The sequence below is a fragment of the Ranitomeya variabilis genome, chromosome 6, assembly GCF_051348905.1.
Source record: "Ranitomeya variabilis isolate aRanVar5 chromosome 6, aRanVar5.hap1, whole genome shotgun sequence".
Classification (NCBI taxonomy): Eukaryota; Metazoa; Chordata; class Amphibia; order Anura; family Dendrobatidae; genus Ranitomeya; species Ranitomeya variabilis.
The window spans coordinates 153,530,405-153,558,051 of NC_135237.1; positions in this window are offsets into that span (position 1 = coordinate 153,530,405).

Sequence of the window (27,647 nt, forward strand, 5' to 3'; positions counted from 1 at the left end):
GGCAGAGAAGAAGAATGGTGAGATCAGTCAAGGACAATCCTCAGACCACCTCCAGAGAGCTGCAGCATCAACTTGCTGCAGATGGTGTCACTGTGCATCGGTCAACTATACAACGCACTTTGCACAAGGAGAAGCTTTATGGGAGAGTGATGCGAAAGAAGCCGTTTCTGCAAGCACGCCACAAACAGAGTCGGCTGAGGTATGCAAAAGCACATTTGGAAAAGCCAATTTCTTTTTGGAAGAAGGTCCTGTGGACTGATGAAACCAAGATTGAGTTGTTTGGTCATACAAAAAGGCGTTATGCATGGCCGCAAAAAACCACAGCATTCCAAGAAAAACACTTGCTACCCACAGTAAAATTTGGTGGAGGTTCCATCATGCTTTGGGGCTGTGTGGCCAATGCCGGCACCGGGAATCTTGTTAAAGTTGAGGGACGCATGGATTCCTCTCAGTATCAGCGTATTCTTGACAATAATGTTCATGAATCAGTGACAAAGTTGAAGTTACGCAGGGGATGGATCTTTCAGCAAGACAATGATCCAAAACACTGCTCCAAAATCTACTCAGGCATTCATGCAGAGGAACAATTACACTGTTCTGGAATGGCCATCCCAGTCCCCAGACCTGAATATCATTGAACATCTGTGGGATCATTTGAAGAGGGCTGTCCATGCTCGGCGACCATCCAACTTAACTGAACTGGAATTGTTTTGTAAAGAGGAATGGTCAAAAATACCTTCATCCAGGATCCAGAAACTCATTAAAAGCTACAGGAAGCGACTAGAGGTTGTTATTTTTGCAAAAGGAGGATCTACTAAATATTAATGTCACTCTTCTGGTGAGGTGCCCATACTTATGCACCTGTCAAATTTTGTTTGAATGCAGATTGCACATTTTCTGTTAGTACAATAAACCTCATTTCAAGGCAGAAACATTACTGTGTCCAACAGTTATTAGATATATGAAACTGAAATAGCTGTTTCAAAAAAAACAATTTTTATAAAACATTAAGCTTAAGATTAATAGGGGTGCCCAAACTTTTTCATATAACTGTATGTAATTCATGATAAACGTTTTATAAATATTGAATAAAATAGATTTTTGCTTTTACTTTTGTGCGAGTGTATGCTTTATATTATGTTTTGGATCTCAACCTGACATAGCAGACTGTTTTAAATATGTTTTTGGTGAATTTAAAAAACAAATACAAAATAGAAAGAGTAGAACAAGGCTAGTACACAGAACTGTGCCACATATGCCTGCGAAACTACGGTTTTTGCACCACAGGTACACCAGGCCTCAGCATGACATAACAGACTGTATACATTTTTTTTGCTTTTTGGTTAAATTAAAAAAACAAAAAAAAAAAGAGTAGAACAAGGCAAGCACAGAGAATTTTGCTACATATGCCTGCGGAAATACAATTTTTCAAACACAGATACACCAGGACTCAGCCTGACATAGACTGTATAAATAATTTTTTGTTTTTTGGTGAATTTAACAAAAAAAAAAAATTTGAGCAAGGCTAGTACAGAGAACTATGATACGTATGCCTGCAAAGCAACGATTTTTCCACCATCGATACATCAGATAACAGACTGATCTAAATGCGGCGTTGATTTTTGGTGGTGCAACTAAATTGTGTCAACAAGTTGGCTATGACACAACAAAAAAAAAATGATTTTTTGGCACACTCGCATCTGGTGTCTGGGACAAAAAAAAAGGTAGATTTGCAATTTGCATGTTCTTAGATTTCAATAACCTGGCTGTAGTAGGCAGCGTGAACAAGCAAATAAATGTTAAAATAAGGAGGCTATGGATTACTTTAGAATAAAAGGTATCAGGTGAAGAAAAAACAAAGAAGCCACAGAAAACTGCAGCTAGATATATATTAAATAAGCAGCAGCAGACAGTAATGGAGCTTATGGAGGTATGCAGTGAGAGCTATGTACTCACATATAGTGCCTGCAGGCCTTTTACTGATGTGGATATGTGCACATGGACTCCCTTGCCTACCTAGCGCTGCAAACTCAGGACCCCGAATTAGCCCTAAAAAGGACTGTTGGTTTCTCAGGAGTTGCAGACTGAACAGTTGCAGACCTACACTAACTATTAGGCTGCCGTCACACTAGCAGTATTTGGTCAGTATTTTACATCAGTATTTGTAAGCCAAAACCAGGAATGGAACAATTAGAGGAAAAGTATAATAGAAACATATGCATCACTTCTGCATTTATCACCCACTCCTGGTTTTCGCTTACAAATAGTGTTGAGCATTCCGATACCGCAAGTATCGGGTATCGGCCGATACTTGCGGGTATCGGAATTCCGATACCGAGATCCGATACTTTTGTGGTATCGGGTATCGGTATCGAAACAACATTAATGTGTAAAATAAAGAATTAAAATAAAAAATATTGCTATACTCACCTCTCCGACGCAGCCTGGACCTCACCGAGGGAGCCGGCAGCGTTCTGTGCTTAAAATGCGCGCTTTTACTTCCTTCCGTGACGTCACGGCTTGTGATTGGTCGCGTGCCGCCCATGTGGCCGCGACGCGACCAATCACAGCAAGCCATGACGTAATTTTCAGGTCCTGGATGCCTAATTCTAGGCATTCAGGATTTTAAAATTGCGTTCCGGCTTGTGATTGGTCGCGTCGCGGTCACGCGACCGCTACGCGACCAATCAGAAGCTGCGGACGTCTTCTAAGGTATTTCAAGCGCTTGAAAGACCTTAGGTGACGTCACTGCTTTGTGATTGGTCGCGTAGCGGTCACGCGACCGCTACGGACCAATCAGAGCGCAGTGACCTCATCTAAGGCCCTTCAAGCGCGCATTCTTAGGTACAACGGCTCCCGGTTACGGCGGTAAAGTCCAGGCTGCGTCGGAGGGTGAGTATATCCCTATTTTTTATTTTAATTCTTTATTTTACACATTGATATGGATCCCAGGGCCTGAAGGAGAGTTTCCTCTCCTTCAGACCCTGGGAACCATACAGGATACCGTCCGATACTAGGTGTCCCATTGACTTGTATGGGTATCGGGTATCGGTATCGGATTAGATCCGATACTTTGCCGGTATCGGCCGATACTTTCCGATACCGATACTTTCAAGTATCGGACGGTATCGCTCAACACTACTCATCACTACTAATCACTCAAATTTAATGCAGCAAAGTCTTTCCATTTTTTCTAATGTGAATTTCACCAAGATATCCTCAATTATTACAGAGTAATCAATATTAAAACATATGGCATACTTATTACTTAGGCAAATGTGTACCAGACATTTTTGACCAATTTCTTGTAAACTTCGGTGACTTTTTCTTACAATTTATTTCTGGACATTTGTCTGTTTTGCTTTTTATTGGAATACAAGAAAATTTTAGGCCTTTTTGGATTTTTGCAATGCTAAAATGTATAATAAAGCATTCTCACCATTGAATTTTATTTTTAAGGAGTTTATATTTAACTGCTCATCATCTCCTTTCTAGTCTCTGCAGATAGTTTTCTTTTTGTCTTTAGTCCTTATCTACAACCCATCATGCAACTCTTAACCTACTAATATGTTTAATTTATTTTATTCATTTTACTCACATATATAGCGCCATTAATTCCACAGCGCTTTACAGACATTATCAGCACTGTCCCCATTGGGGCTCACAATTTAGTTTCCCTATCAGTTTGTCTAAAAAGAGCCTTTCTACAATGGCTTTACATATTATTGAATGAGACCCCATCCCTGCTGTCTCATACCACTTATGGAAGAATGCAGAAAAATAGGACCCCTCAGCTATACAGATATAGCATCTTTAAAATGACAACTACTGTATATAATCATGCAGAAAGATATCCGAATGCATAAAAAGTGTAACTTGACAGCTAACTGTACAAATGTAATGGCTTTTGTTGTGCTGAATCTTAACTTTGTGCACTTTGTGTACTTTAGTCTGTATAGCATATATACAGTATGGTTAAGTATAGAAACAAAAAAGCATGTTCCTTTTAGTAAGTAAATTATTATTATTATTTATTATTATAGCGCCATTTATTCAATGGCACTTTACATGTGAGGAGGGGTATACATAATAAAAACAAGTACAATAATCTTGAAGAATACAAGTCACAACTAGTACAGGAGGAGAGAGGACCCTGCCTGCGAGGGCTCACAATCTACAAGGGATGGGTGAGGATACAGTAGGTGAGGATAGAGCTGGTCGTGCAGCGGTTTGGTCGATCGGTGGTTACTGCAGGTTGTAGGCTTGTCGGAAGAGGTGGGTCTTAAGATTCCTTTTGAAGGTTTCCATGGTAGGCGAGAGTCTGATGTGTTGGGGTAGAGAGTTCCAGAGTAGGGGTGATGCGCAAGAGAAATCTTGTATACGATTGTGGAAAGAGGAGATAAGAGGGGAGTAGAGAAGGAGATCTTGTGAGGATCGGAGGTTGCGTGCAGGAAAGTACCAGGAGACGTAAATACCGGAAGTAACTAAATAGAAATGTAGATCTTAACTATGTTTGCTTATTATTCACATGTACTATTACTATTTATTCATTTACTTCCTTACTACATGGTATTTGCTCATTTTGTTTTTATCTGTAGCTCAGTTTCTGTCTGTTAAATGGACACAGTGTAAATGCACATCCAATTATTGCACTTATACCAGCATATGCTCCAGCTCCATTTTTTCAGTTTTGTTTTTTTCTACAAACAGGGGCATGGCTCCCCCTTTTGGGCTGTCCATTTTTTTTATATAGCTTCCCACGGGCAGAGGTCTGAACACTCGGGACTTGGTACTTCTCTACCATTATCTACTTTTTACATTTGCTGACACATAGTGAGGCGAACAACAAGAGTTGGGAACTGTCCCTATTGGGTACTTCTTGTGGAATAGCATTTATGTTTTTTTTATCAAAACAGTTGTAACTAAGCACCCTATGTTATTTACATTTACTTTTTATTTAGTTACTTATTACAGAGAGTTTGCTTATTTTGTTTTTATCTTAGGTTCTGTCTGTTAAATGGCCACAGTGTGAATGCACACCTATGCATTGCACTTATACCAACAAATGCTCTAACTCATTTTTTTGGTTTAGGATGTTTATGTATGTATAATATGTGAATATATTATTATTATTTTGCATTGATTAAACTTTCATTACCATCACTGTCCCCATTGGGGCTCATCCTCTAAATTTCCTGTCAGTATTTCTTTAAAGTGTGGGAGGAAACTGGAGAACCAGGAGGAAACCCATGAAAACACGGGGAGAACATATAAATGCCTTACAGTTGTTATCTTTGGTGAGATTTCACCACAGCTCTGCAAAGCATCCGTGCTAGCCACTGAGCCTCTGTGCTGTCCATGGAGGAGTAGGTTTATAAGAGTCCTTACACAGAATTTTCAGTAAACAGCCTGTTTAAACTCACTGTGAAAGGGAGTCTGACATCCAAAATACAGAATCTAAACTAATCAGATAATGATATAACTTGGCACCTAAAAAAATTCACACTATAAAATCTGTGCCTCTGTTGAGCAAAAATGCTCTTTATTCCGATATGCTAATCTTGGTGCTCGGTGAACCCTTGACGTGGCTGAGTAGCTTCAGTGCATTCCTCTGCCCTCTGAATTTGGATACGTCGTCGCCATCCCCTCTACTCAATAAAAGCAATGGCTTGTCAGGTTCCAGTGCTGCTCCAAGACAAAATTTATGTTTGCCTTTCTGGTGATTGGCGAGTGAGCACTGTCTCAGAGTAAAAGCTGGTGCCTGTGCTCACTTACTGTCAAAGTTTCTAGATCAGAGAGTAGGCATATATCTATTTCTGCATATGCTCATGTGGTTGTTAAAAAGAACATGAAGCATGAGCCTAATATTTGTCCTAGTGACGAATATGAATTTATTTTAAAATCTATTTTTCGTATAGAAATCGTAATATTGAATATTTTCAAAATGTATATATATTTTTTAAATACATTTAAGGCTCCCTTCACACATTCAATTGTTGCCTGTGTTCATGCATCCATATATCCGAGTGTACATCTGTGTCATTCATGTGCCATCCATGTGCCATCAGTGTGTGCATGTGCGTCATCCGTATGCCATCCATGTACATGTGTACCATCCATGTAACACATACAGCAATAGAATGCAGAATAGAAAATATGCAGGTTTATGTATTAACGATATGCAAAGATATAGCTATATAACATATTTTTCAGACTATAACACGCGCCGGACTATAAGATGCACCTAGGTTTTAAAGGATTAAAATGGAAAATAAATTAAAGCAAACAATGTGGTCATGACACACTGTTATGGGGGAAGGTCTGCTGCTGACACATTAGAGAGTAATGTCCCGTAATTCTACACTAATATCCCCCATTCTGGTATATATGTTCCCATCATCCTGATAAATATGTTCACAGCATATAAAATCCTCATCCTGGTATATATGTCCACATCCTGGTATACATGCCTCCCCATCCAGGTATGCATGGCCTCCCTATCTGGTAAGCATTGACCCCCATCCTAGTTTACATGTCCTCCCTTCCTGGTATGCATGGCCTCCATTTCTGGTAAGCATTGCCCCACATCCTGGTATACATGCCCCCATCCAGGTATGCATGGTCTCCATTTTTGTAAGCATTGCCCCCCATCCTGGTTTACATGCTCCCCTTCCAGGTATGCATGGCTCCATCTCCATTCTGGTATACATGGCCCCATCCCCATCCTGATATACATGACCCCCATCCCTATCCTGGTATACATGTCACCAATCCCCATCCTGGTCTCTATGGCACCTATCACACTGCACACATAAAAAATGTAATGGTTCTACTAACCTTCCCTCTGCTCCCTCATATTGTTCTGATGCCAGCAACTGATTTCAGCTAGTAAGCAGTGAATGACATCACTGATATGCACTCTAACATGTCGAGGTCAGCTGCAGAAATATTCAGTGATCCCCAAGCCCGAAACTATGGGCATGGGGAGCAGGGAATATTAATTATCTTTGATAGTGGACACACGTGTTAGCCGGCTCCTGTAGCACCGGGGCGATCATGTGTGACTGATATTAAAGAGAATAAATATTCACTACTCGCCACTCCCATAGTCCAGCACACCTCTCGACACTGGCTTCAGTTCATTGAGGTAGGTGGGACTATGGGCGTGGGGAGCAGTGAATATTCTTTCTCTTTAATAGCGGGCATAAATGATCGTCCAGCCACTGATTCCTGCCTACTGTGACCAACTCCTCCACCATTGACACTCCCCCCACATCCACAGCTGGACCTATTAGGTACATCAAGACTATAAGAAGTACCCCCCACTTTCCTCCAAAATTTTGGAGGAAAAAAGTGTGCCTCATGGTCCAAAAGATGGATAAGGGACAAATAGATGATAGACAGAGACAGATAAAGATATGGGGTAGATAGTTAGCTAAATAGATTTCCGTAAGATATATAATTAGTGCCTTGTGTGTGAAGTTTATTGCACATGTCTTAAGCTGACAAATAAATGAAAAAGTTATGTAGGGCCTTCCCCATTTTATGAAACCAGCTAGGTAAAACTGACAACTATGTGATGATATTATCTGGCTGAGAAAGTCCATGGTTTATGTGCCCTTCCCATTCTAATAATATCAGCCCACAGCCATCCCAGTAGTGGTGTATTACATTACATACAACCATTCCCCATAACAACAACATGACGGAAGTTGCCAGTCCAACTCCTCCTCTGGAGTCTTATTATTTTTTAAAGACTCTCCCAATAACCCCAAACAGGCCAGTTGCAACACCTAGTAATAGAAATTGGAGCGGCGCTTAGTATACAATAACTCATAGGGCTGCAAATTAGGACAAGAAACCATTCTCTTGTCAAATAAAATACGTAATGATAAAAAAAAAAATTGCGCACACAACGAGAGTGTGAAAAAGACCAGAATCTGTATTAAATAGAAAGGTAATAAAGCAATCCAAATAGGCATACACAGGAAAAAATTGCACTTAGTCCCAATTCAATTTGCCCAACCTTGTAACAGTAGGTACCTATAACCAAAAAAGTGAAACACAGATAAATCGTATGAGTATATGTTGCAGTAAGCATGCAGAGGGGTCCTTGCCAAAGCAAGTAAAATGCGCCAATGTCTTTATCTGGCAACCTGCAAATGCAATAGATTGATTGATTAAAAAGTTCTTTATGATCACTGATGGATCAGAGTCTGATTAACAGAATCTATAATATCCATCAGCAGGGGTAGCAAAACTACCAGCCTTACCACCACCAGCATGATCAAGCACATGGGAGCAAATCACCCGACTTTGTGGGCCCAACCCTAGGCTCCAGGAACAGTGTCTGCGAGTGACACCACTGCTTCTTCCACTATTGTGCGTGCAAGCCAATCCCCTTTCCATGGTGCATATGAAGATGCCTCCTGCTCTGCACCTGCTGTTGCCCACACTGAAATAGCACCATCATCAAGCACGTCCACATCCTTGTCCCAGAGCAGCCTTCAGTTGTTCATACCCCAGTCATTGGAATACAAGCAGAAATACGCAGCCAACGCCCCACGGGCCACAGTACTAAATTCACACATTTCTCATCTGCTTGCACTGGAAATGTTGCCTTTTAGACTCATGGAGACAGAACCTTTCTGCAACCTGATTGCGGCAGCCATTCCAAGGTACTCGGTCCCGAGCCACCACTATTTCTTCCGCAGTGCTGTCCCGGCATTACACAAGCACGTGTCTCACAACAATACCTGTTGTGATTTTGCTTTTTGCTCCCTCTAGTGGTCATTAGTGATTTGACTCTGGAGCGTCTGTCTTTTCCTATATCCTCACCTGGGCCCTTAGTTCAGGGGCGTTGCTATATAAGCTCCCTGGACCTTCAGTTCAATGCCTGGCATCGTTGAAATCAGAGCTAATCTGTTGTGCTCTTGTCCTCTGATCCTGGTTCCTGTTTTTCAAGCTAAGTCTGCTTCTTTGCTTTTTGCTTTTGTTTTGTTTGGTATTTTTGTCCAGCTTGTTCCTATCTGTATCCTGACCTTTGCTGGAAGCTCTAGGGGGCTGGTGTTCTCCCCCCGGACCGTTAGACGGTTCGGGGGTTCTTGAATCTCCAGCGTGGATTTTTATAGGGTTTTTGTTGACCAGATAAGTTATCTTGCTATATTCTGCTATTAGTAAGCTGGCCTCTCTTTGCTGAACCTGGTTCATTTCTGTGTTTGTCATTTCCTCTTACCTCACCGTTATTATTTGTGGGGGGCTTGTATCTTGCTTTGGGGTCCCTTTCTCTGGAGGCAAGAGAGGTCTTTGTTTTCTTCTCCTAGGGGTAGTTAGATTCTCCGGCTGGCGCGAGTCATCTAGCGATCACCGTAGGCATGATCCCCGGCTACTTCTAGTGTTGGCGTTAGGAGTAGCTATTTGGTCAACCCAGTTACCACAGCCCTATGAGCTGGATTTTTGTATCTTGCAGACTTACACGTTCCTCTGAGACCCTGTCCACTGGGGTCATAACAAATACCCGTGCCATCAGCAATGCAGTTACTGGGAAAGTACATCTAACCATGGACACGTGGACAAGTGCTTGTGACAACGGATGGTACTTGTCGCTGATGGCACACTGGGATAACATAGTGGAAGCCAGGACCCAGTCAGACCTTGGGATGGAACACGAACTCCCGATGCCAAGGATTGAGGGCCCTACATCAATCATTGTTGCCACCACAGTTTACAGCTCCTGCACTTCCCCCTTTTCAGCCTCCATCTCTGAAATGAGCACATCAGTCCCAAGCTGGAAGCACTGCAGCACTGCCAAATCAAAGTGGCAACAGGCTGTGCTGAAGCTAATATGCTTAGGTGACAAATCGCACAATGCTGAAGAGTTGTGGACAGCTTTGAAAGAGCAGGCAGATCTGTGTCTTACACTGCTGAACCTTCAGTCAGGCATGGTTGTGTGTGACAATGGCAGGAACCTGGGGGCGGCTCTGAGGTGAGGCGAACTGACACACGTACCAAACCTGGCCCATGTGCTTAACCTCGTTGTTCAACGGTTTCTAAAAAGGTACCTGGAGCAGTTGGATCTGCTTGTGAAAGTACACCACCTGTGTGCCCATTTTAGAAAGTCAGGTACAGCTTCAGCTGCCCTTGCCATGCTTCAGCAACGATTGCAGCTTCTGGCTCATCGACTTGTGTGTGATGTCCGCACGTGTTGGAACTCTACACTGCTGATGTTGGAAAGGATTTGTGAGCAGGAGAGAGCAGTTGTTGAATACCTGAATCAACAAGGCTGTCGTTATTCAGGTAAGACTCCACACATAAAACCTCAGAAGTGGGCATGGATGTCAGATATATGTAACATCCTCCAAAATTTTGAGGAGTCCACGAAGATGGTGAGCGGCTATGATGCCATAACAAGCATCACATCCCACTTCTCTGCATTCTGAAAAGCTCTCTGCTCACAATGAAAGAGGATGCATTGCAGGTGGAGCAGGAGGACATGGTTCAAGGAACCATACAGGGTGATTATACACAGCCCAGCCTCATGTCATCCTACGAGGATTGTTTAATAATGAGGAAGAGGAGGAGGAGGAAGAACAGGAGCTACTTTCATGCGCTGTAGACGGTACTACAAGCACAACTGTCATACCATCTGTTCAGCGTGGATGGCCTGAGGACAGGGAGGAGGAGGAGAACACCTTGGTCAGCCGTCCTGTTGGTGAGGACACGGAAGGCTTTCCTGTTACCAGTCTGGCACTCATGGCTGACTTCATGTTGCCATGTCTTTCTCGTCACCCTCGTATTGTAAAAATTTTAGGTGACAGTCATTACTGGATAGTGACAATTTTAGACCCACGCTACAAGGACAACGTACGATCTCTTCTTCCAGAGGCAGACAGGTGTAATAAAACGGTGAATTATCAGAGGGCCAAAAGTTGCAGAATTAGTAAAAAAATTCCCATCTCAAAACGCTGACGGCAGACATAACAGTTCTTTGAACAACCAAGGAGTACAGGCGAGAGAGACGCAACTCCAATCCAGCAGAGGCAGGGAAATACAGGCAAAGTTCTGAGACAGTGTTCTCAGACCCTCCCATCTCCCTGGCCCTGAGATGTGGGGTAATGTCACAAGGAATGGGATGTTTTCTAAGATGCTGAGGGAGTACCTTGGTGACCTTACCAACTTCCTCCGTGATTCCTCTGTGCCTTTTAATTATTGGGTATCCAAGCTGGACATGTGGCATGAACTGTCTCTCTATTACTTTGAGGTCCTGGCCTGCCCTGCCGCTAGCGTTTTGTCAGAGTGGGTTTTTAGTGACCCTCGTGGAATTATCACAGATAAGCGCATTCGAATGTCAATGGAAAATGCAGACAGGCAAACTCTTCTAAAAATGAACAACGACTGGATTGGGCTAGACTTCTCTAGACCACCAAATGACAGGGAAACATAATCTCCAATACAGTGTCTTTTTGGTTTGTGTATTCCCATGCACCTCTTCACACCCACACATGGGTATACACTTCCTGTTTTTGGCTATTTCATATACTTCTCCTCCTTGTCCTCATCCTCATCATTCATGACCACTAGAACACCATAGTGAACGTGTTCAATGCTGCTACAGCCAGTCAAATTTTTGGCAAGGGTGTCTATGATCCCCATAAAAAAAAAATTAAAAATGTACCCCCATGGGGAAATTTTTGTCAGCCCATGCACTTAGTGTATGGGCATTCCAAGTATAGGAGACCCACACCTTTTACAATTCTTTTGTATTGGTTAAAAGCAATGTTAAAGTTGAAAAACGCATCAAAAATGCTACACGTGAACATAGCCCAAGTGGTGGAGGAACATTTTGGTCTGGGGTTAATCATTTTGCCTTATATACAAGTCATTACACTGGAAAGGATGCACCTTAACATATTTCCCAGCAAAATCCATTTTGGTTTCGTTTTATGTATGTTTTCTGGTGCACCTGTAAAAATGGCATGAAACTCTGACAACATTGGTTACAGCTGTGACCTAGGAGTCAGAAATGCTTCCAGGGGCGATCCCCGTGAAGTTCCCGTGTCATTTGAGCAGTGTTTCCATCATTTTCAGATGTTTTTAGATCTTAAAAGGACCCCGGGGGGGGGGGGGGATTGCGGTAAAAATGCTCAGATCTTCCATAGACTTACATAGGGCTCATTGTTTTGTCCGAGTAGTTGAGTATTTCAATTTGCTCGACCCGAGCAACGAGCACCCAAGCATTTTAGTGCTCGCTCATCATTAATATTAACCCAAAATCGGCAGATAAATAGCATTTTCCAAGGTGATAGTTTCTTTTACCCCTTCAACAAGCGGCCGATTTGCATTGTTGCGTATTTGTTTTATCCCCCCCCCTTCTTCCCAAATGTATATTTTTTTTTATTTTTCTGTCCACTAAGACATATGAGGGCTTGTTTTTTGCAGAAGGAGATGTACGTTTGAATTACACTATTTATTTTACCACAAAGTATACTGGAAAACAAGAAAAAAATTCCTAATGGGATGAAATTGTGAAAAAAAGAAATGCAATTCTGGCATTGTTTCTACAGTTTACATTTTGTCATCTTGCAATATGATTCTCTTCAAAATTAAGAAGTTTGCGGGGAAAAAAATTGGGGGTTGTGTAATGTTTTCATTTTTTCAGTCGATGGAACTTTATGACAGCTTATTCTTGCAGTGTGATACCATTTTGGGATAAATATGGTGTTTTGATCGCTTGTTACTGCATTTTTTTGTGGCATGGTAGTGACCAAAAATCACTGTATATATTAAACCTGCTTATCTTCTGAGCTATAAACAGCAATACAACAGTATATAGTGAAAAATCATGGTCTCCTTTGAAGCACGGCCACAGGCTCGGTTTCACAGTAGCTCTGTTATGACAAGAATATAGGTCTTCAACATACCCCCTGCTGTCATAGCAACCCATAGGTGACCCATGTTACGTGCGCGTTGATGGGCGCATGGAATGACATGCTCCTTACCGGTGCATGTTAAAGGGAACCTGTCACCCCCAAAATCGAAGGTGAGCTAAGCCCACCGGCATCAGGGGCTGGGCTTATCTACAGCATTCTGTAATGCTGTAGATAAGCCCCCGATATATCCTGAAAGATGAGAAAAAGAGGTTAGATTATACTCACCCAGGGGCGGTCCCGCTGGTCCAATGGGTGTCAAGGTCCGGGGCCTCCCATCTTCTTACGATGACGTCCTCTTCTTGTCTTCATTCTGCGGCTTTGGCGTAGGCAATCTTTGCCTGCCCCGTTGAGGGCAGAGCAAAGTACTGCAGTGCGCAGGCACTGGGAAAGGTCAGAGAGGCAAGAAGACAAGAAGAGGGTGTCATTGTAAGAAGATGGGAAGCCCCGGACCGGACCGCGACGCCCATCGGACCAGAACCGCAGTGGGAACGCCCCTGGCTGAGTATAATCTAACCTCTTTTTCTCATCTTTCAGGATACATCAGAGGCTTATCTACAGCATTACAGAATGCTGTAGATAAGCCCCTGATGCCGGTGGGCTTAGGTCACCTTTGATTTTGAGGGTGACAGGTTCCCTTTAAATGCCACTATCAGAGTTTGACACCAGCATTTTAAAAGATTAGTGATCTTGGTCAGAGCTTTAACCCCTTTCTGACATTAGACGTACTATCCTGTCGAGGTGACCCGGGCCAGTATGACTATCGATCGGATAGTTCGTCATAAGCAATCAGCTGCGCTCTCAAGGGGGAGCACGGCCGATCGCGGCCAGGTGCCAGCTGATTATCACAGCTGGCATCTTGCACTATGTGCCAGGTACCGTCACGGACAACTCCCGGCACTTTAACCCCTGGAACACTACGATCAAACAAGATTGCAGCATTCCGGTGGCATAGGGAAGCATCACGCAGGGAGGGGGGCTCTCTGTGTTCTTCCCTGAGATCCTCGGAACAATGCGATGTGATCGCGTTGTGCAGAGTGTCTCCTCCTGTCGCCTCCCTGCAGGTCCCTATATCCAAAATGGCTGTGTGGTCCCTCCGGGTCCTGCTGTGTAAAAATATTTTTTTTAAAATTCCTAAATAAAGAAAAAAAAATATTGTTCCAAAAAATACATTTCTTTATGCAAATAAATAAAAAAAACAATAAAAGTACACATATTTAGTATTAGTACTGTCCTACTAGTTAACCCCTTCAATGAACACCGTAAAAAAAATACGAGGCAAAAAACAATGCTTTATCATCATACCACCGAACAAAAAGTCTAATAACACAAAGTAAATAACCATGGTACCGCTGAAAACATCATCTTGTCCCGCAAAAAACGAGCCATGGTACACTGTCATCAGCAAAAGAATAAAAAAGTTATAGCCCTCAGAATAAAGCGATGCAAAAATAATAATTTTTTATATAAAATAGTTTTTATTGTACAAAAGCGCCAAAACATAAAAAAAAAAAAATGAGGTATCGCTGTAATCGTAATGACCTGAAGAATAAAACTGCTTTATTAATTTTACCAAATGCAGAACGGTATAAACGCCCCTCCAGAAGAAATTCATGAATTGCTGATTTTTGCTCATTCTGCCTAACAAAAATCGGAATAAAAAGTGATCAAAAAATGTTATGTTCCTGAAAATGGTACCAATAAAATCATCAACTTGTCCCGCAAAAAACAGGATGTCACATGACACTGTGGATCAAAATATGGAAAAATTATAGCTCTCAAAACGTGGTGATGCAAAAACTATTTTTTGCAATAAAAAGCGTCTTTTAGTGTGTGACAGCTGCCAAACATAAAAACCCGCTATAAAAACTCACTATACATAGTAAATCAAATCCACCTTTATCACCGCCTTAGTTAGGGAAAAAATAATAAAATTAAAAAAAGTATTTATTTTCATTTTCCCATTAGGGTTAGGGTTAGGGTTGGGGCTAAAGTTAGGGTTAGGGTTGGGGCTAAAGTTAGGGTTAGGGTTGGGGCTAAAGTTAGCGTTAGGGTTGGGGCTAGAGTTGGGGTTACGGTTTGGATTAAGTTTATGGTTGGGTTAGGGGTGTGTCATGGTTTGGGGTGTGATTAGGGTTATGGTTAGGATTAGGGTTAGGGGTGTGTTGGGGTTAGGGGTGTGTTGGGGTTGGGATTAGGGTTAGGGGTGTGGTTAGGGTTATGGTTAGGGTTGGGATTAGGGTTAGGGATGTGTTGAGGTTAGGGGTGTGATGGGGTTAGGAGTGTGGTTAGAGTAGGCATTAGTGTTAGGAGTGTGTTGGGGTTAGGGTTGGAGTTAGAATTGGGGCGTTTCCACTGTTTTGACACATCAGGGACTCTCCAAACGCGACATGGTGTCTGATCTCAATTCCAGCCAATTTTTGCTTTGAAAAAGTCAAACGGTGCTCCTTCCCTTCCGAACTCTGCCATGCACCCAAACAGTGGTTTACCCCCACATATGGGGTATCAGCATACTCAGGACAAATTGCACAACAACTTTTGGGGTCCAATTTCTCCTGTTACTCTTGGGAAAATAAAAAATTGGGGGCAAAAAGATGATTTTTGTGAAAAAAATATAATTTTTTTTTATGGCTCTACATTATAAACTTATGTGAAGCACTTGGGAGTTCAAAGTGTTCACCACACTTGTAAATAAGTTCCTTAGGGGGTCTACTTTCCAAAATGTTGTCAAGTGTGGGGAGTTTTCACTGTTTAGGCACATCAGGGGCTCTCCAAATGCGACATGGCGTCCTATCTCAATTCCAGCCAATTTTGCATTTAATGTCAAATGGCACTCCTTCCCTTCCAAGGTTTGCTATGCGCCCAAACAGTGGTTTAACCCCCTCCATATGGGGTATAGGCGTACTCAGGATAAATTGTACAACAACTTTGGGGTCCAATTTCTCTTGTTACCCTTGGTAAAATAAAACCAATTGGATCTGAAGTAATTTTTTTGTGAAAAAAAGTTAAATGTTCTTTTTTTTTTTAAAACATTCCAAAAATTACTGTGAAGAACCTGAAGGGTTAATAAACTTCTTAAATGTGGTTTTGAGCACCTTGATGGGTGCAGTTTTTAGAATGGAGTAACTTGTTGGTATTTTCTATCATATAGATCCCTCAAAGTGACTTCAAATGTGATGTGGTTCCTAAAAAAATGGTGTTGTAGAAATGAGAAACCGCTGGTCAACTTTCAACCCTTATAACTCCCTAACAAAAAAAAATTGGGTTCCAAAGTTATGCTGAAGTAAAGTAGACATGTGCGAAATGTTATGTATTAAGTATTTTGGTTAACATGTCTCTGTGATTTAAGGGCATGAAAATTCAAAATTAGAAAATTGCAAAATTTTCTAAATTTTTGCCAAATTTCCATGTTTTCACAAATAAGCGCAAGTAGTACCAAAGAAATTTTTTCCACTTTCAAGAATTACAATATGTCACAAGAAAACATTGTCAGAATCACCAGGATCCGTTGAAGCATTCCAGAGTTATAACCTCATAAAGGGGACAGTGGTCAGAATTGTAAAAATTGGCCCGGTCATTGATGTGCAAACCACCCTTGGGGGAAAGGGGTTAATTCACCGGCAAATGTGAGAGGCAAGTCCTGGCTGTAACACACAGCCATTGCCTGCCGGGTATGGGACCGGCTCACCTCATGAGCCCACTTCATACACCAGCTTCCGACTTGCGCCCTATATGTACAGTGGATATTGTGAAGGTGTTAAATCTATTGGCCATTTTCTGATTATGCATTCCTTTTAAAGCAATATGTTGCTTGTATTTCCATGAATCCTCTTACTCCTATTATGTTATTCGATTGTTAATATACTGTTTAGATTCTGATTACTGTAAATGTGATTGCAGCCACTCAAACCATTTAGATCTGAAATGTCTGATACATGTTAAGGGGTTAATCTTATCATTGATATTCAGAAGCTCACCATGTATCAGACATTCTGCCTTTCTTCTTGCTGGAGGAATATGCGCTCATGATTAACAGTGTGGACCAGCGATACTATTTAGCCATTGGTACGAACTGTGTGCTCTCTGTTGCTATGAACAGAGTCAGTTTTGCCTCTACAATATCTGAGAAGTGCTTGGGCACTAAAGTCCACTTCTCATATCTAGAGTAATTGTGGTGACAGTTTTCACATGTACTGGAGACAGTTGCACACATATACCCATTTACTTCTAATGGACTGCGCACATGTCAGTGTGTCTGTATGATCCATATGTAGACATGTCCATTTTTTTCTGGCAGTAAGAACAGCAATACATCCGGCACACGTCCACACTGATGACACAGGGATTTCATATGTGTCATATGTGTGACATGTACCAGAATGAAATATTCCGGCATCAGGGAAAATCTTTACAGTTAGTGCTGCTTGCAGGCACTGGGTGCTGACTACAACTGTCATCATCCTCGCCTGGTCTCCCTACGATCAGCGAGACCAGGCGAGGCTGATGACAGCTGTAATATGCAACCCGCTGTCTGTGAATAGTGCACATTAAATAAATAATAAAAATAAAAAAAACAAACTGTGGTCACCACTGTGTTTTTAAACCAGCACTGATAAAGCAGACAGCTGCGGGCTTCTATTATCAGGCTGAGATGGTCCATGATTAATGACCCATCCCGAGCCAAAAATTAGAAGACCACAGCCACGCTAGAATTTGGACATCACATTAAATGCGCCAATACTGTCGCTTTACCCGGCTCACCACGAGCCTGGGTAATATATACGTAATATATACGTTTGATGACAGCTGTGATTTGTTAAAACTCACAGCTGCCATCAAGACCTGGGGTTATTAATGAAGAGGTGTCAGTAAGACACCCTATTAGTAACCCCTTAGGCTGTGTTTCCACGGTCAGGAAGCCCTGCGGGTTTGACCCTGCGTACAGCCGCAGCATCAAACCCGCAGTGTCCAGATGTTACAGCATAGTGGAGGGGATTTCATGAAAATCCTCTTACTCCTATTATGTTATTAGATTGTTAATATACTGTTTAGATTATCTGTCTATTTACGATGCAGTGACGCTCTGTACCCGCAATGTAAATTTCCCATAGACTATCATTAGATGTGGTAAATGATTAGTCACATGCGTAATAACTGCATAAACGCAGCTTACTATGCATGTCTACTAATTTCAATAAGGTCTTACCTGTCACACCTCCGGAAGTCCGTGTCCACTGCAGTTCTTGCGATAACTTAGCTTACCGCGAGAACTGCCGTGCATGTGACCAGGGGTTATCTCCGGTCACCCTAGGCTAGTTCCAACGGTCAGCTGACAGTGAGAGCTAGAGTGTAGGTGATCACCGGAGAGTTATCTCTGGTAGTGTTGAGCATTCCGATACCGCAAGTATCGGGTATCGGCCGATATTTGCTGTATCGGAATTCCGATAACGAGATCCGATACTTTTGTGATATCGGGAATCGGTATCGGGATCGATATTAATGTGTAAAATAAAGAATAAAAATAAAAAATATTGATATACTCACCTCTCCAACGCAGCCTGGACCTCACATGACCGCCACGCGACCAATCACAAGCCGCGACGTCATCTAAGGTCTTTCAAGCGCTCATTCTTAGGAACGGAAGCTGCCGGTTACAGCTGTTAGGTCCAGGCTGCGTCGGAGAGGTGAGTATATCAATATATTTTATTTTTATTCTTTATTTTACACATTAATATGGATCCCAGGGCCTGAAGGAGAGTTTCCTCTCCTTCAGACCCTGGGAACATACAGGATACCTTCCGATACTTGGTGTCCCATTGACTTGTATTGGTATCGGGTATCGGTATCGGCGATATCGGATACTTTTCGGGTATCGGCCAATACTATCCGATACCGATACTTTCAAGTATCGGACGGTATCGCTCAACACTAATCTCTGGTTGTTATCTACAAGCGCTACTATGTCTGGATGTCAGGCATCCAGATGTAGCAGAGATAGACTCGTCGTGGGACACTCATTATTAAGGACTGCGTCGGATTAGGGAGTATACTGTTGTTTTTTTTTTTTTTTCAGATGGATGGCTTCGCTTGGATTACCAGTATAATGAATATGGCAAAACTGTGTGGTGTTTTATTTAATTAAAACACTTTATTCTGCATGTGTATGTGTTTTATTAACCCTTTACCAACTATAGGATTAATAATGGTAGGAGTCTTATGGATGCCTCTCATTACTAAGCTGGCTTAATGTCACCTTACAATACAAAGGTGACATTAACCCCTTATTACCCCATATGCCACCTCTACAGGGCAGTGAGAAGAGAGAGGCTAAGTGCCGGAATTGGTGCATCTTACAGTTGTGAACTGCTTTAATGTTGCTAACATCACCGCTCACAGCATGAGAAAGTTCTTTTGCCTATGGGGTTAGTAATGGTCTATTACTAAACCCCTTGGCTTGATGTCAGCGAACATTACACAGCTGACATCAGCCCAAAAACCATTACCCCAATTGCTAACATACCAGGGTAATCAGGAAGAGCCGAGGCTAAGCACCAGTATTGGAACATCTAATGGATGTGCCAATTCTGGGGCAGAGGTTTTAATACATTTGTTTCAACTGAAATACTGTGTGTATACTGTATTATTTATCAGTATGGTATATATATATGTTGACATATGTATAACTTGATTAAATGGTTATTCTAAATTCAAGGTTGTCTTTTACAAATTCTCAGTGCAAACAGTCTGATATTTAAAACTTATATATTGTATATTTCCTTTGACAAGGTTCTGCATGCATTCAAGACACTGACCCTTTGTTTCTGGTAAATTAGCACAGAATTCTTTGTGGTTTTCATAACAAAATAAAATATCCACAGGGACAGCTTATGTCTGGAAAGCTTCCTATTTATATCTACCTCAATAGAGAACAATATTTCTCTCCCTTTAGTGTGATAACAGTAAAGAGAACGGACAAAGCTGAAATACAATTGTATTGGAGGTCACATGAATCAGAAATAAAGGGGTAGCTTTTGTGTTTATAATGCCTATGTTGCATAAAAGCTTAATATGAGTTCACAATGTTAACCAGATCTTATTCTAAAGACATATTTGAATAAACATATAGAAATTTGCTGAAAGCGTGTTTTGCAGTTCATTTCCATACATAATTCTTCAAATTATAATTAAGGTTTGTAAACAAAAAACTTCCAAATGATTGTGATTATTGTTGAGCATTCCGATACCGCAAGTATCGGGTATCGGCCGATACTTGCGGTATCGGAATTCCGATACCGAGATCCGATACTTTTGTGGTATCGGGAATCGGAATCGGAAGTTCCCAGTGTATGGTTCCCAGGGTCTGAAGGAGAGGAAACTCTCCTTTAGGCCCTGGGATCCATATCCATGTAAAAAATAAAGAATTAAAATAAAAAATAGGGATATACTCACCCTCTGACGCGCCCTGGTAGTAACCGGCAGCCTGCTTTGCTTAAAATGAGCGCGTTCAGCACCTTCCATGACGTCACGGCTTCTGATTGGTCGCGTGCCGCTCATGTGACCGCCACGCGACCAATCACAAGCCGTGACGTCATTCTCAGGCCCTAAACTCCTCATTCTAGGAATTTAGGACCTGAGAATGACGTCACGGCTTGTGATTGGTCACGTGGCGGTCACATGAGCGGCACGAGACCAATCAGAAGCTGTGATGTCATGGAAGGCCCTAAACGCACTCATTTTAAGAAAAGAAGTCTGCCGGTTAACAGCGGTGAGGTGCAGGGGCCTCCGGAGAGGTGAGTATATCAATATTTTTTTATTTTAATTCTTTATTTTACACATTAATATGGATCCCAGGGCCTGAAGGAGAGTTTCCTCTCCTTCAGACCCTGGGAACCATCAGGATACCTTCCGATACTTGGTGTCCCATTGACTTGTATTGGTATCGGGTATCGGTATCGGCGATATCCGATACTTTTCGGGTATCGGCCGATACTATCCGATACCGATACTTTCAAGTATCGGACGGTATCTCTCAACACTAATTGTGATTCCAAAATAAATTCCATTCACATTTATTTTCTTTAAAGGGGTTGTCCAGGACCATTTAATTTTTTTTTTTTTACAATGGGCTTAAAAACTAATAGGCAAGTAGTTGAAAACAGAGGCAACAACCTACCTGTTCTACCTGCCAATGGCTCAGACAAGTCACAGACTACTTCTGCTGGCCATTCAGCTGCTCCACATCAACAGAGCAGTTCTTCTTCAGTGCTGCTCTGCCAGTGGCACGTGACTGTCAACATCATGCTGATTGACAGCTGGCAATCTGCATGATGTCAGCAGTCAGACCCCATCAAAAGCTGCTGCTCTGTGTATGTGAGATCAGTGGAAGCCACTAAATCGCCGGCATGAGCTGTGACCGCTCCGTGCCAGCAGAGATCAGCATTGGGCACAACAAGCAGGTAATTAGCAACTACCTCCCTGTTAGTTCTTAGTCCTATAATAAAAGTATAAATAGTTTTTAACAACTCCTTTAACATGTGAGAATAAATATTGTATTTGTTCAACATATTACGTAGCCAAAACAATTATTTGAAAAACTATTTGAATATACAGAGATCAGAACATATGAATCGAAGAGTTACTAAACATGCCATACTAAGAAAACAGAAGAGAAGCTCAATGGCATTACTAAAGATGCACATACATATATGAATATGTTTGGCCGAACTCCTCATTGTGACCATCGAATCATTTGGATAGATTTCCTTATCTTACCCTATGTCCATATCAACAAATAAAGTGTAAGGTATGTTTTATTTTAACTTGTTTGATCAAGGGCAGTCATTGAAAGAGACGGGCCTCTATTGAGGACCTGTGTCTGGGCCCTCCATCTGTCAGGCCTCATCCATATAAATACATACACATATACATGCTTATTGTCAATAGGAACAATACATTTACACATTATGCACATGTATCCAAAGTACAAACATACACATACACATAAAATATTGTAGCAAGACCAGGCAGGTGAGGGTTATGTCCTAGAACTGCAGGTCTTGATTACATGTTCACCTGCATTGTGTTGCTAAGAACCAAGAAGTGAGTTTGGTTTGAGTTGCTGCTGGGGAGGAAGTGAGTCTGCTGGATGCTGGAGCAGAGACGAGTCTGTTTAAACTAGTGAGTACTGTAGTGTGAATATAAAAATAGATGAACTGTCAGTCCATCAAGGACCTTTTTGTTAATTAAACCTTCTTCATATGCTTTTTGAAGGATCAATTGTAGTTGGGCCGAGAAGGAGATCAACGGGCTGAAGGTTAGCCTTAATAATAATAATTAGGGTTGAGCGACTTTGACTTTTTTAGGGTCGAGTCATGTTTCGCGAAACCCGACTATTTGAAAAGTCGAGTCGGGCGAAATCGGCCGATTACTGCGAAAAGTCGGGGATCGGCCGGAACACGAAACCCTGTGCACGTCAATGGATAATTAAAATTAATTTTATATATATTTTTTTCTCTCTCTCTCTCTCTCTCCCCTCCTTCCCAGCACAGAAAATCTCGTATTGCACATTGCAAATCCCTACTGCGCACAAGCAATAAAATGGCGATAGCCGTGCACTCTGCCTAGACCTATCTCATCACTCTGCCCACGCTCCTTAATTGGCTGAAAAAATGGCGCTAAACGCGTCATACGACACGCGACTTTGGCGCCAAGATCGCGTACCACATGGCCGACCCCACACAGGGATCGGGTCGGGTTTCATGAGACGCCGACTTTGCCAAAAGTCGGCGACTTATGAAAATGACCGATCCATTTCGCTCAACCCTAATAATAATCTTTATTTTTATATAGCGCTAACATATTCCGCAGCGCTTTACAGGCTGCACACATTAACATCACTGTCCCCGTTGGGGCTCACAATCTAAATTCCCTATCAGTATGTCTGCCTATCAGTGACGTCACCGCGGTGCTCTGCTTTACGGCCGGCGCTGACACAGTCAGTGCAGGAAGCTCTGAGCAGCAGCGCGTAACCCTGTGGACGCCGGGGGACGTGACAGACATCAGAATGTGAGTATGTACTGTTTTTTTTTTTACTTTTACAATGGTAACTAGGGTAAATATCGGGTTACTAAGCGCGGTCCTGCGCTTAGTAACCCAATGTTTACCCTGGTTACAAGTGAACACATCGCTGAATCGGCGTCACACACACCGATCCAGCGATGGACAGCGGGTGATCAGCGACGAAATAAAGTTCTGGACTTCTAGCTCCAACCAGCGATATCACAGCGGGATCCAGATCGCTGCTGCGTGTCAAACACAACAAGATCGCTATCCAGGACGCTGCAACGTCACAGATCATCGTCGTTCTCGTTGCAAAGTCGCTTAGTGTGAAGGTACCTTAACAGTTGATGACTACTAGTTTATACACTGCTGGGTATCGCATGTCCTTATATGCAATTTCTATATGCTATCTTATTGTTTGTTTGATTGTGTAATTAAAATTTTGCATACATTTTTAAAAAAACAATCACTCCATCTCCTTTTTTGCTTTGCCATTCTTGGAGTGGTTTCTCTTTTGTGGCTAAGTGTACTTCTTGTACTTTGCTCACAAGTTACTATGAGACTAGGTTTCTGTAGCACTAATGACATTAATATTTCAATCTACTCCATTGTGAATAAGGAAAGGACCTTTAATTCATAAAAAAATCTAGTCACATGATAGAAAGAACCAATCAAATCGATATAACTTTAGGTCTATTCAATGCCATATCCAGTTCATTTACTCATATGGATGAAAAAGTAACATCAATACAATTAATTCAAAGAAAAGGGTGTTCAGCTCAGAGATAGAAAAAGTTCATAGAATGAAGGTCGATGAATAATGCTGTAGGTGTTAATAGCTTGCTAATATCATAACTGTTAAAACTAGGAGTAGTATGCAAGCTATATCTAGAAAAGTTACTGTATCCCTTTGTTGACCTTTGTTTATACCTAGCCATTATGACCCCATTGAGCCATGATTTGTATGTGTTTTAAATGTTTTTAAATGTGTTTTATATTTGTATGTGCACCTGTTGTTGCTTCAATAAAGCTGTTTTTTTTCACATATATATCAGGTGTGTGCACCTCTATTAGCGTCTCCTTTTTCCTTTTTCTTCTCAAGCATGCATTTGTAAGACGCTATGGTAGCACCCCTATATATTACCTTTAGTGGTGCCCACTCACTTTTTCTTGCTAAATTCGGACATGCCTCGCGTCTCTGTTGATACAGTGGATAGATATGGCCTTGAGAAGGAGAAGAACCAGGAAGAAGATCTATAGGGTCGGTGTGTTGGTTGCTTCTCTGCCTCCCTTCTTATTATAAAAAACAATATAAAAGAGGTATCGCTGTAATTATACTGACCCGAAGATTAAAGCTGTCTTACTAATTTAACCACATGCGAAATGGAATATATATGTAAAAAAAGCAATTCCTGAATTGCTGGTTTTTGTTCATTCTGTCTCCTAAAAATCAGAATAGAAAGCGATCAAAAAAGTAATGTGCCCGAAAATGGTACCAATAAAAATGTCAGCTCATCCCGCAAAAAACAAGCCCTCACATGACTCTGTTGGCTGAAATATGAAAAAATTATACCTCTCAAAATATGATGATGCAAAAATTAGTTTTTGCAATATAAAGCGTTTATTAATGTCTGACAGCAGCCAAACTCAAAAACCCAATATAAATCTGGTATCGCTGTAATGGCACCGACCCAAAGAATAAAGTCACCTAATAACTTATACCACACAAGGAATGGCATAAAAAATAATAAAACCAATTCTTCACATGCTGTTTATTTTTTCATTCTGCCTCCCAAAGATCGCAGTAAGACTCGGCGCACATTTATCATGCGCTCTGCACTGAGTGCTTATGCTGTAGTTTCCATGTAAATCTCTGAAATATGTGATTCAGACAGAATCTCTGGTGGAAGATTCCCTATAATGAGGCAGATGGAGGCACTGTGGGTGCCAATAGACCTGTGATCCAGCAGTGTCCATCTTTTTAGGATTGTATAAAACTGCCTTCGGCAACAGTTTTGTGCACTTGTGAAGAAAGGAATCCATGGAACAGAGGCCAGACAGAGTCCAGAGTAACTCTGGTGCCTCACTATAGTGAATGGATCCATCCAGGGTTTCATCTAAATCACATCACTCAGAGATTAAGATGGAAACCGCAAAGTAAGTGGTCAACATAGAGCACCGGATAACTGAGATCCCAAATGTTATGCTGCACTGGAGCTGAAGAGAAGGCCTGATCTAAGTAAGAAAAGGCGCTTTCAGCCCCCGGAGTCCATTCCTTACAGCCAGCACCCTTACGGGTCAGGGCTGAAATTGGAGCACTCCAAAAGGAGAAATATAGAGTGAACTTGAGGTAGTAATTTGTGAATCCCAGAAACCACTGGATAGCTTCAGGCCATCAGGATGAAGCCACTTAAGGGTGGCAGACCATTTCTTGGGATCCTTCATCAGTCTCGTTTCAGAGATGATGTATCCTTAGAAGGGAAGAAAGGTTTGCTCAAAGATGCACTTCTCAAACTTGGAGTGCAAACTTTTCTTCCTCAAACTCAGCAAGACCTGGTGGATATCCCTCCTGTGTGTGGGCAGACTGGTGGAGAAAACCAGTATGTCATCCAGGTAAACCAACACACAAGAGCAGAGAAGATCCTAGAAGATATTTATCACTTCTTGTAAGTCAGGTATCTGAGACATTGCAGAGCCCAAATGGTTTTATGTGATACTCATAATGACCATCCTAGGTGTTGAAGGCAGTGTTCCATTCATCCCCCTGGTGTATTTGGATTAGGTTATATGCTCCCCACAGAACAAGTTTAGTAAAGACTCTGGAACCACTGAGATGATCAAACAACTCTAAGATTAGGGGCAGAGGATACTTATTCTTGACTTTTTAAAAAAAGAATCCTGCTCCAGCTGGGGAGGATGACTTCCGGGTAAATCCCCTGGCAATATTGAATTGGATAAATTCGGACATGCCTTGCGTCTCTTTTGATATAGTGGATAGATATGGCCTTGAGAAGGCGAAGAACCAGGAAGAAGATCTACAGTGTCTGTGTGTTGGTTGCTTCTCTGCCTCCTTCTTATCATAAAAAAGCAATATAAATGAGATATCGCTGTAATTATACTGAGCTGAAGAATAAAGCTGTCTTACCAATTTCATGTGCCCGAAAATGGTACCAATAAAAATGTCAGCTCGTCCTGCAAAAAACAAACCCTCACATAAATCTGTCGGCCGATTTTGAAAACATTATACCTCTCAAAATATGGTGATGCTAGTTTTTGCAATAAAAAGCATCTTTTAGTGTGTGATAGCAGCCAAACATAAAAACCCAATAAAAATCTGGTATCCCTGTAAATGCACCGACCTGAAGAATAAAGTCGCCTAATCACTTATACCGCATGAGGAATGGCATAAAAAATAAATAAAACCAATTCTTCACATGCTGATTTTTTTATTCTGCCTCCCAAAGGTCGCAGTAAGACTCAGCACACATTTATCCTGCGCTCTGCGCTGAGTGCTTACACTGGGGGTTTCTGAGTAAATCTTTGAAATACGTGATTCAGACAGAACCTTTGGTGGAAGATTCCCTTTAATGAGGCAAATGGAGGCACTGTGGGTGCCATAGGACCTGTGATCCGGATGTGTCCATCTTTTTAGGATTGTATAAAAGTGCAGTCGGCAACAGTTTTGTGCACTTCTGAAAAAAGGAAACCACGGAACAGAGGCCAGATGGAGTCCAGAGTAACTCTGCTGCCTCACTATAGTGAATGGATCCATCTGGGGTTTCATCTGTATCACGTCACTCAGAGATTTAGATGGAAACCACAAAGTAAGTGGTCAGCATAGAGCACCGGATAACTGAAATCTCAAACGTTATATAAAATGTTCCCAATAAAGGCTTCCACTCAATCCACAAAAAAGCAAGTCCACACTCAGATCTGTCATCTGTTAACAGAAATATAGGGGGCTTCCACATTATTGGTAGCACAGAGGCTCTGGAAAAGCAAAATGGCTCCTCACCCGCCAAAAGAAATTCAGCAAATTCTCCTTTCCCAAATCCAAATGCCCCGCTTCCTTCAGAGCTCCAGTGAGCCTAAACAACATTTAGAGCCCACATGTTTGGCATTTCTGTAGTAATGAGAGCCCGCCTAATTTACAGGTGCATGTCTCCAGAAGCATGAGCTGGGCATAATGTACTGGTCACTATAGCATACTAGTCACTACAACGGCAGTTTTCAATTTTCACTCAGCAACATCCACTGCTGCCTGTTTCTGTAAAACACCCATGGAGTCAAAATCATCACTACATCTGTAGATAAATTTCCAAAGTGTTATAGTTTCCAAAATGGGGTCACTTGAGGGGAGATTCTGCTTTTCTAGCACTTAGGGACTCTTTTTATGAAATCCACAAACTAGTCTAGGAAAATCTGCATTCCAGGAGGCAAAAAGCACTCTGGCACTCCGGAGTCACTCGATATGGCAAAGTAGTATTGTACAGCCACATATGGGGTATTTCTACATTCAGCATAAATTGTGGGACAAATTTTGCTGCCATTTTTACCCATTTCCCAGTGTGAAAATGTGAAACTTGAGGCTAACACACAATCTTGGTGGTAAAAATGTAAAATATTTTTTCTTCACTTCCCAATGGTATTGTCATGATCCGT